We start from the raw sequence: 10,889 nt of genomic DNA, 5'->3' as shown, positions 1-10,889 counted from the left end.
TTTCAAGCTTACTCCATTTCATTGTTTCAAAATTTGACTATTTTTTAAGTCAACTTATTTTCTTTGATTGAGGAAAACACTCCGTTACCAATCAAATCGACCCATTACAAACAAAGTTATATAACCCTGTATCATAAAATAACAGAACCATTTTAGATGGCTTGACAAGGAGTAATTGTTAACCATTGGGAAAATGACGCTGACCCATCATAAACACAGGTCATCCGCACCAATTAGCCTATATTTTTTCATAGGGGAAATTTGTAAGCGGACCAATGGGGATTCTAACCTATCCCGCTACGTGTGTGTATTATGCAGTTTCTGGTTTTGAAGAACTCTATTATATAACGCTAATGGGTAGACATTCACTTAATAAGAAAAGAAAAAGAAACTGAGAACAGGTGGAGATTGTGGTATGCCACTTCATGAAAGACTTCTTGTTATGCAAATAAGGAGATCTTGGCACGGGTTTCGAAGCCTTCGTTATGAGGCCGACGACAGCACGGCCATTACTGGATGTGTCGCGCTGGAGGATAGCCGTATCTCTCGGCTCAACTTAGGGTCTTGGACGTCGCGTTTACTGATGAACTTTAGTCATAAATTTGTCGAAATTGTCAAAATTTCTGACGAACTTTAATTGTAAATTTGTCGAAATTCTCACCAGGGGTGACTATTTTGTCAAAACTATTTGCACGTTTCAAATGGTGATTTTCTAAAAGACTTTTTGAAGTCGAGGCCTACAACTGTACACAGGACGAAGTATGCATGGTGTGTGTTTGCTGTTGTCATATGGCTGAAAAGTTTTACCAAAAACTGCAGTGTCTCAACACATAATTCATTGTTGGGCCCTTCTACATTATTATCAGTAATCCACGAAGTTCTCTTGCTCTGACTACAGACTTTTTTAAACCAAAATAAACTTCGGTGTTGAGCTTGGGTGGTTTGAAAGAGCTCCCCTGAGTTGCGTAGTTTGAGGTGTACAAATACAACTTCATGGCCGAAGCAGAAACACATCGAGCCATACAAAATAAGGTAAGGCTTTGGGACACTTACCATCAATTTTGAGTGTTTCGTACATAAGAAATGCCTTAGTTCATGAACAAGTGAAATGACGATATACCACATGTGGATGGGTCTCTTTGGTTAAATGTATTTAAGTTAATTAAGTAAGTTAATTAAAAAAAGAAGGCCATCCAATTTCTATTACTCCATAAATAGTTGTTTTTGTTTTCCTTGTCTTCTTTTTGTTGTCTTCTTCATTATCGTGAGATTTTATTTTTTGTTTTTTTTAATACAGAAAATAAGGCCACACATTTCTAATTCAACTTTAAAAGTCCTTGTTGCTGTCCCTGTCTACTTGTTTATTTTTAAGGATGTATCGGATGGATTTCAAAATGTTTTTTTTTTATTATTGAGAATTGTATTTATTCATTTTAATTTCATTTATTTTGTTCGGTTCAGTGTCCACATGTTGGTTAAACACATCTGCATTTATATAGGATTAAAACAATCAAACAGTACCAAAAACAATTAGGTATTCGTTGTTTTTTAGGTGTTCGATTAATTTTCCACTTTTTTACTTGAAATGTAGCATTGATTGAGACAGAGAATACTACTGAGGGCCTGGCAGCTGTGAGAGGTGGAGCAAGACGGGCCGACCCAGCAGCCAGCAGCCAGCAGCCAGCTGCGAGCTACCAACACCCAGCCCCTGCAGCAAGCTACCGGCCAGCCAAGCTTCAAGAGGCATCAATGGCACTGTTTGATGCTGGGACAGGTAATATAACAAACTGAAAATGAGTCTGATTCTACTCTTTCGTTTTTGACTTTTATTATTGTTTTTATCCGTGTTTTTGTTTCTTGTCCATTTTTGTCATGTCCGTTTGTTTTACAATCTCTTGTTTTAAAGAGGCTCCCCTGACACAACCCAAGCACCTCCATTTCCCTACTTTTATTACTTGATTTATTATTTATTTGTACACCTTTTTGTTGTAAACCAGTGAAATAGAAATGGGAAACAATGTGTCCGAATTGAATTGAAATACTAAGTATTTTTCTTACCCATTGACATTGATGTCAAAATCTCAGGCACATTACTCGAGTGGTTGGGATTAGAACCCACGACGGAAAAGTTTCCGTATGGCGCCACCACTTTTTCACCAATTTTTACAAAAGGTGATATCTCATTGAGGTAAATTAGATACTATATTATTTCATATCGAATGAAAAAGTGGTGGCGCCAGACGGAAAGTTATCTAATGTTAATACCAATATTGTTAAATAATGTTATTGTTTATTTCTCTTTCTATATATTGTAATATTTTTTTAATGGCCATTCTTTCATACTTAACATTTACTTTTTGAACCTTCATCTTCTAAATACATGTATAGATTAATAATTTTAATTTTTTTTTAATGATGTATTTTGTAAGTTTTAGTTTTTGTAATAACGAATCTAACCGTATGTGGTTGCAAATAATACCTTACCTTGCAATTCTAGACCAGTCAGGGTTTTGCTAACTAATAAAATAATTCTGATAATTTGTTACTTTATTTTCGTTTTCAGGTGCTCCCATCTTTGTGCCAACAACTCTCAAGAGAATGTGCCAGATGGAGTTGAAGATCTATGGATGTGTGGTTTGTGGACGTACATTGGAGTCGTCGCCGGAGTCATCGCCGGATTCAGGTGAGAAAAACTTGGCACCATCCGACCTCCACTTTTTAAGTTCACTTTTGAACATAAATGCTGCCCTTTGTCCTTCTAAAAGCCTTCATTGCTTTTTGTCTCTCAAATGGCAGCAAACACAGTCTAGTAAGAATAATGGAGACGCATTGCCAATTTTATTTTTCAATGTTTAAGTTGATAGACTTGTGCATCGAAAAACAACATTAATGAGTTGTTCACATTATTAATAAACAATTGAATTGAATGTGCATAAAACTTTCTCTTATGAGTTCTGATGGTTCTCAAAAGAAAAGAAAATAAAGTTCTCTAAAAAATGCATCACCTAAGCGCAATAGTGGAGGTCGGATAACGCAAGTTAACCTAAATCAAGATCAAGACAAGGCGAAGACTTCGAAGTGTAAGAGAGATCTAACCCGTTCTCTTACAGAGTCCCACCCCTCGTACCACCCCTCCCCCAATGATATTTGGCGACCTTGTTGATGTTGTCCTTGCTTGTGTAGCTTTCCATGGTGACTTTAGAGTTTCTTGGCATTTCTTGATGTGCATATTGGTCGAAGCCAATGATGCTTTTTAATTAGGAGACTAGTCTTACTGGAAATTTCTGTCAGGGTTGATACTTCAAGTCGTCAGTTGTCATGTTTATTTACAATTGTCATGATATAAGGTTTCAAACAATATGTAACAAAATCCAAATTTACCCATTTCAAAATAATTGTTGACTACTAAGTGCTAAGTCAAAAGTTATTTCAATGTAATCATTATGCATTCCAAGTACTCTGTTCTAAATCAACATTCATTTTATGATTAATGTTTGATTTGAGAGTAGTAAATAGATAATTTAGTCTAGCTAAATTAAAATTGTCATATTCCTAATATCAGCATGAGATCAATTCTGAATGTATAGAGATTTCCAAATAAAAAAAATCTTTAAAACGTTGTTAAAATAATTAAAATAGATAAACAACAAAGCACAATTGATGATTAATGTCTGATTTAGGAGTTAGTTGTAAATAGAGAATTTAGCCCTGCTAAATGAATATTTACTTATTTCTAATATCAGCATTACATCATTCCTAAATGTAGACATTTTCAACTAGTTAAAGTAAAGTACAAAATAAAAAAAAATAACAAAGCTGTAACACTTGCTCATAAAATAGTTTTCAAAATAATTTAACAGATTGGGGGGGGGGGTATGGAGAAATCTATTATAGCAAATCTTAAAATTGAATTGGCTCTTCTGCAAAAAATACTTCAAAGCACCGGAATTAAGCGCTGCACAAACACTGAGCTCCTTTAAAGCTTCAACGAATACAAACCCAGAGGTTGGCAAGATCAAGAGAAGAAAGGGTGGGTGAAAAACGCAGCCATGTGTATAAGACGTCAGTGGTGCCTAGGTAAGTATGAATGGTAAGATAGTAAGGCCTAGAGTATCAGTGTTGGCCTAGAGATAAGACTAACTCTCTACTCTTTCATCAGGTTTACTGTGGAGAAAGGTTAAGTATAATGTGTGACTGGCGTAGTACTTAGTCTTGTTTCAAAGAAGCCCAATATCATTTTTGATTGCGGTGATGCAACTCACACAAAGACACCAGAAACAAGATCCTAAACAAAATACAAGATAATGTCTTGAACCAAAACTAAGAACTACGCTGTCACAGTAAACGCAGTACTCGAGTAGAAGATGAAGACTCTCCAAGTGGTGTCCCTCAGTGACTAAAGGTCGTTGAGGTCGACAAATTTGAGCCGAGGTTGGAGCAAATTATCAGGTATAAGTATTGGGTAAGTGGGGAGGAAAAATAACCAAAGTTTCCTCCACAGCCTAACCTTTTGTCCACTGATTTGGGGTTAAATGCTTTTCTCCACAGATTTGGGATCTAACCTTTATTTTCACAGATTTTGTATGTAACGTTTACTTCTTTTTTGCTTGTTTTCCACAGTCTGAACATGTTCCTCTTGAAGTCGGTGTTGTGGCAGATGATGTGCTTTGAAACTCGCAAATTGAGCAGACAAAACAATCCTGCAAAAGGATATAAGTATCGGGTGAAGTATTAAGTAAGATGAAAGTAATTGTGAAAAAGTAAAGTACCATTCTCTCCACTTAGTTTCTTACTTTTATTTTCTCTGAGCGTTTCCCTCAACAGGCTAGCTGTTACCAATATTATAACATCAAGTGAAGTCAATTTAATTCAGTTTTTGCTTGCACCATGTATATTTTGCACCTGATTGGCTTACGGTTTCATGGTTTCACGCGTGCGCCCAGCTGCAGTGCGGTAATGTAAATTTTTTGAAGCAGCACTTTAAAGAAAGAAGAAGAAAAAAAAAAAAAAAGAAAAAAAAAGAGGCGAAAGTATGGTCCACCCAGACAGTTCTTTTCAGAACTGAGAAGTCTCCCGAATTTCAAAAATCTACTCTGCGGTAGGAGAGAAGTCGTCAGAATTACGAAAAACTGCTTCGTGGTAGTAGAAAAGCAAGACAAGTTCTCTACAGAACATAATCTACCTTGATACCTCACCATGTAATGCCTATAATCCCATATATCTTGTTTTTGATTTCCACAGCCTGAAACCTGTTATTGCTTAAGAGGAAGTTTTGGCAAGCAACATGTCAGCCCTGGGACACCGTAGATGATATCGGTTTGGTAAAGTATGTGGGTTATCTCAGGTGTGGATGGTAAACCTGACTTTGGCTAATTGAAGTGACATGTGGTAACCTTCTGGGGAAAAATCCTTTCAAGAGCATATCATGTTTTTATTTTGAAGATTTTAAAGTAATTTGTGTGCTGAAATTGTCAATGTTCTGGAAGTGATGCCTATATAGGCTTCACAGTGACAATTTCAGCACACAAACTACTTCATCAACTTAAAAATGAAAACATGATCTGCTCTCATCAGAGACTGGAGTCATGCAGAAGAACCAGTGGGACAATCAAACCAACAAATTTGGAAGATCACGAACAATTACATGGAGATAACAGATGTTAGTTGCCAGACAAAAAGGATGTGTCTTTTTAGCCTCTTTCTTTATTGGAGCATTCCCGTATAAATGTGGGACAACTCAACCAAGAAATTTAGAAGATCACAAACAAATCTTCATATAGATAACTTTTGAAGAAAAATCGAAACATGCAAAAAAAAAAAAAAAATATTTTGAACCTCTCCAATAATTATTTGTAACCAGCAGTCAAAATACTTGTTTTATTTGAGATTCTTCAAAGATCCTACATTCGGACTTGACTTGTCCTCATAATAATAATTGATCTTGCTTTAATCTTTGAAACTTTCAACCATCACAGGTTGAGATGATGACCTTGAAGATGACCTCTCGACACTGTTTGGACTGTGTACCACCAGCTGAAGGACTGTGTCAACTCTAGCCAGGGCCCAATTTCATAGAGCTGCTAAGCACCAAAATTTGCTTAGCATGAAATTTCTTCCTTCATAAAAACAGGATTATCGACTAAATTTCCATTTGTTGCATATTGCTTGTTACTGGTATTCAGCTGTTGTTTGCTTATCCTGAAAATCACGTAGAAATTTGGCTGGTTATCCTGTTTTTATCTAGGAAGAAATTTCATGCTTAGCACATTTTTGTGCTTAGCAGCTCTATGAAATTGGGCCCTGATGACTCCACTACACATTCAACTATTCAAGTGACGTAGCGATGCTGAGGCTAACCAACACTTGTTGGTACAAAAAGACAACAACATAGGTAAGTTTTTTAATGAATCAAAGGTGCATAACTTGGGTAAAGGAACTAGTGTTTCAGAACAAAAAGCTTTGAATGTTTAAAATCATTGATTTATAAGAATACATTAATTCACAAACAAACTGGTGGAAAAACTTCATTAATCCGAGGTCAAGTTTGCCAGTTTTTTTTTTTTAACACATGAAGTTCAACAAAATCTGGAAAGGTTATGGGTTCGAATCCCAACCCTAGTTATATGCGAGTGTTTTGCTTAACTACTGATTATATAGTCACAACGTACATCAGTGTTAGGGTAAAAACCCAAATTAATAAAAAATCTGGAAAGTTGTGTCATTATAGCCCTACTGTTTGCATCTTCATTGAGTTTAAAGTCAGTGGACACTGTTGGTAATTGTCAAAGACCAGCCTTCTTACTTTCTGTATCTCAACATATGCATAAAATAACAAACCTGTGAAAATTTGAGCTCGATTGGTCGTCGGAGTTGCGAGATAACTATGAAAGAAAAAAATCACCCTTGTCACACGAAGTTGTGTGCTTTCATATGCTTGATTTCGAGACCTCAAATTCTAAACTTGGTCTCGAAATCAAATTCGTGGAAAATTACTTCTTTCTCGAAAACTACTCCACTTCAGAGGGAGCTGTTTCTCACAATGTTTTGTACCATCAACCTCTCCCCATTACTTGTTACAAACTAAGGTTTTATGCTAATAATTATTTTGAGTAATTACCAATAGTGTCCACTGCCTTTAAGAAGTGATTGGAGCTTGAGAAGAGTTATAAGCATTTAGACTTGTCTATAGTCCTCGGAACAACTGATACTTAATTTCAAAGAGTTTATCAAAATAATCTTTGAAACTTTCAACCACAGGTTGAGATGATGACCTTGAAGATGACCTCTACGGATGCTAATTTACATTTTTTGGGCTGACCACTAGCTGAAGGACTGTGACAAGTCTGGCCAGAATAGATGACTCCACTACACGTTCAACTGTTCAAGTGATGTATCCAGTGCTAATGCTAACCAACACTTTTTGGACAGGAGTAAAAAGTAAACAACAGACAACTTTGTAAGTTTAAAAAAACTCTTTCTAAAGCATTCTTTTTGAAGAAAAGGTGCATCCCACAAAAAATTCAAATAAATTAAAGGTTTCAATTCGATTGGAAAGTATACACTAATTCGAATCATTTTATTTGCAATAAACACACAATTCAACTAACAGGTGGAAAACTTTTTTTTTTTTTTTTTTAATTGGAGGGCAAGTTTGTCAGAAAAAGATTTTCAAAAAATGCAAAAAGTTCAACAGAACCTATAATGTTGAGACATGTTGTGCGTTCACGTTCAATGAGATGAAGAACATGTGCTCAACTTCATAAAGTCTGCAACGGTAAAACCTTATTAAGCACTGAAAATTCTTGCTTAACAGAAACTGGTTACCAGTCACAATTCAATATTTATTTGGTGTCCCACTCCTTCTTTTCTTTGCAAAGAAATTTGCTGAGCAGTATTTTTCTGCTAAACAGCCTAATGAAATAGGGCTTTAATTGGAGCTGGAGGAGAATTTTCTTAGCAAGCCATAACTTTTCATTAAAACAAGTGATACTTGTAATGAAATAGTTTATCAAAATTAACCTTAGAAAATCATTCATTTTCTACCGCAGATTGAGTTTATGGTCTTGGAGATGACATACACCCAACATTGAGGCTAATCAACACTTTTTGTTCTGAATGCCACCAGCTGAAGGACTGTACCAGTCAGCACCATTTCAAGCTCGATGAGTCTCTGCTACAAGTTCAATCAATGAAGCGACGATGTGAGGTTATAACCACAATGATTTGGACTGGACAGCTGAAGATCCGGGGCATAGTTCAAGGGTCAAAGGGACAAGACATGATAACACTTTTCAGAGCCAACTCTCGATCCTTCCAAAGGTGATTTTACACATAGTTGTTCCTGCAAGTTGACTATTATTTCTTATTTTCCACACCATGCAAAGCTTCAATGCTTTTTGGACTGTCACCGACTGAAGAAAGACTGTCGAGTTTAGCCAGATGATATACCCACATGAACTGAAATAAGCTGGACCATGATGATGGCGCCATGTATGATGACACTCGGTGGGAGCTTTGGGTGTTTCTGAATGTTGGCTGCGGCTATGGCTGCAGCTGTTGCTAAGGGACGCATACTTAAAACATGTTCATGTGATGATCAAGCCACATCCACAGCCATTCATTAAGATACAGCCTTATTGATGTTTACTCATTCATAGGTCTTTTTTGAATCCATCAAAATCCCATATTGTACATGTAGCTCAGTTACTCGCATGAGTTGATTTGATAACACTGGCACGCCTGGCCTCGTGACGAGCATTGTTGAACCATAATGGGAAATCAAATTAAAATATTTAAACCAAGCAGGCCTACAATTTGCTTTGGATTTTGATGGAGTCAAAGAAGTTAGAAATGCAAGTCTAAAGATTGATGCAGTTAAGAAACAAACAATCAAATGCGATTGCCACAAATGTCAGAAAGCAAGCAACTCAACTATATGAGCCCTGCATTTAAACTTGTTAGCCAAAACCTTTTAACTACAAACGAGTGGAAATGCCAGGAACAATTAAAATAGGGTTACAGGGAATATTTGAACAAATTTCCAAACTAAAGTCACAAATTTATTTGATATGTTGGACATCTTTCAAAGACAAGCTTGGGTTTAGCCGTTGTCCTTATGGTACACTGCTTTGAAAATAATTTATTTGGTGAAGGTAGAAAAACGGACAAAATTGCAAGGTTATTTTGTACCAGTATTTTGAGGTAATAAATTTATTTTGTTAGATTAAATCTGTTCAATTTAATTTCTGTATGTATATAGATCCTTTATCTATACTAGTGTGTAAACTTGATACATTGTCTGATTAGATTCAAAGATGGGTGGGAAATTTCAAAGTGTAAGTGAGCGCAAAGTAGACCAAATGCATGTTGTATAGTAAATACGAGCAGGACTCTGTTGCAATGTGATCACAAATCATGGCAACAATCACAACACCAGGGCTGGGTTTCACACAAAATATGAGAAGCGTAACAGCTGTAACGCTTCTCGGATTGTGTATTCTAATTGCATATTACCCTGCGCATAACATCTCAAGACTTAATTTAGGCAATCTGAAAATAAATGTAATAATTTTGCCAGTGGAATATTCTTGCTTCAAATTATTAAGTCTTTACTAAAAATGCATAAACTTAGGCCTATTGCTTGAGGTATTGCTTGAAATAATTTAATTTCAATTATGAGTTCTTTATAACTATGAGAATAATAAATAAATGACAATAAAGTCGAACAGAATAGAGTAATAAAATGGTTAGCGTGCACAATACCCACGTGTTCATGGGAATTGGCCAACCCAAGTGTTTGTTTGCTGTTATGTGTGAGTTTTTGTTTTAATATTAATTAAAATATCACCCCGTAATAATGGAAAGAATGTGTGTGGGGGGGGGGGGGGTCATCAAATTTGAGTCACGTAATTGAAAAAAATCACAAGGGGTAAGTCCAGCATTTTTATCAAATTTGGGCCTAGAATTAAAAAACTCGCAAGGGGTAAGTCCGGCAGTTTTATCAGTTTTTTTCCAAAAACAGAAAATATCATAGGGGGGCAAGTCCAGCATTTTTTTTAATCAATTTTGGGTCTCAAGTTGAAGAAATCACACAGGGGGTAGTCCAGCGTTTTCATCAAATGTGAGCCTAAAATTGATAAAAATCACAAGGGGTAAGTCCATAGGTTTTATCTTATTATACAAACAAATTAAAAATAAACATAACTGGTAAGTCCAGCAGTTTTAAACCTTTTTGGGCCAAAAGTTGAAAATATCACAAGGGGTAACTAGCATTTTTTTAAATCAAATTTGGGCCTCAAGTTGAAGAAATCACACAAGGGGTAGTCCAGCATTTTCATCAAATTTGGGCCTAAAATTGATAAAAATCACAGGTTTTTTTTTTTCTTCAAATTTAGGCCTGAAAATCACAAGGTCCAGCAGTTTTATTAGCTTTTGACCAAAAACTGAAAATATCAAAAGGGAAAAGTCCAAAAGTTTATCCTTTTTGGGCCAAGAATTAAAAAAATTCACATGGGGCAAGTCCTTGAGTTTTATCATATTTGACCAAACAAATTGAAAAAAATCACAAGGGGTAAGTCCGACATTTTTTTTTAAAGCAAATTTGGGCCTCAAGTTGAAGAAATCACACAAGGGGTAGTCCAGCATTTTCATCAAATTTGGGTATAAAATTGATAAAAATCACAAGGGGTAAGTCCAGCATTTCAATGAGTTTTTGGTCTAAAAATTAAAATTATCTCTAGGGGTAAGTCCTGCAGTTTTATCAATTTTTGGCAAAAAATTGAAGAAATAATAAGTTTTTTCTTTTTTTGGCCAACAAATTGGAAATTCACAAGGGGTAGCGTCAAGGTCCAGCCGATTTATCCTTTTGGGGCAAAAAAATGAAAATATCA

General features: G+C 35.7%; 1 long non-coding RNA gene across 1 annotated transcript; it reads left to right on the top strand.

The window, feature by feature from the left end:
• The first annotated feature begins 4,331 nt into the window (after window positions 1-4,331).
• Window positions 4,332-9,778, top strand: LOC139940981 (uncharacterized). Its single transcript, XR_011786516.1, has 5 exons — window positions 4,332-4,723; window positions 5,242-5,321; window positions 5,976-6,391; window positions 7,258-7,456; window positions 8,049-9,778. It is a non-coding gene; the product is annotated as an uncharacterized lncRNA (long non-coding RNA).
• Window positions 9,779-10,889: the final 1,111 nt, after the last annotated feature.

The sequence above is a fragment of the Asterias amurensis genome, chromosome 1 (assembly GCF_032118995.1).
Source record: "Asterias amurensis chromosome 1, ASM3211899v1".
Lineage (NCBI taxonomy): Eukaryota > Metazoa > Echinodermata > Asteroidea > Forcipulatida > Asteriidae > Asterias > Asterias amurensis.
The sequence above is the reverse complement of the archived record's forward strand: the minus strand, read 5'-3'. Positions and strand labels throughout refer to the sequence as shown.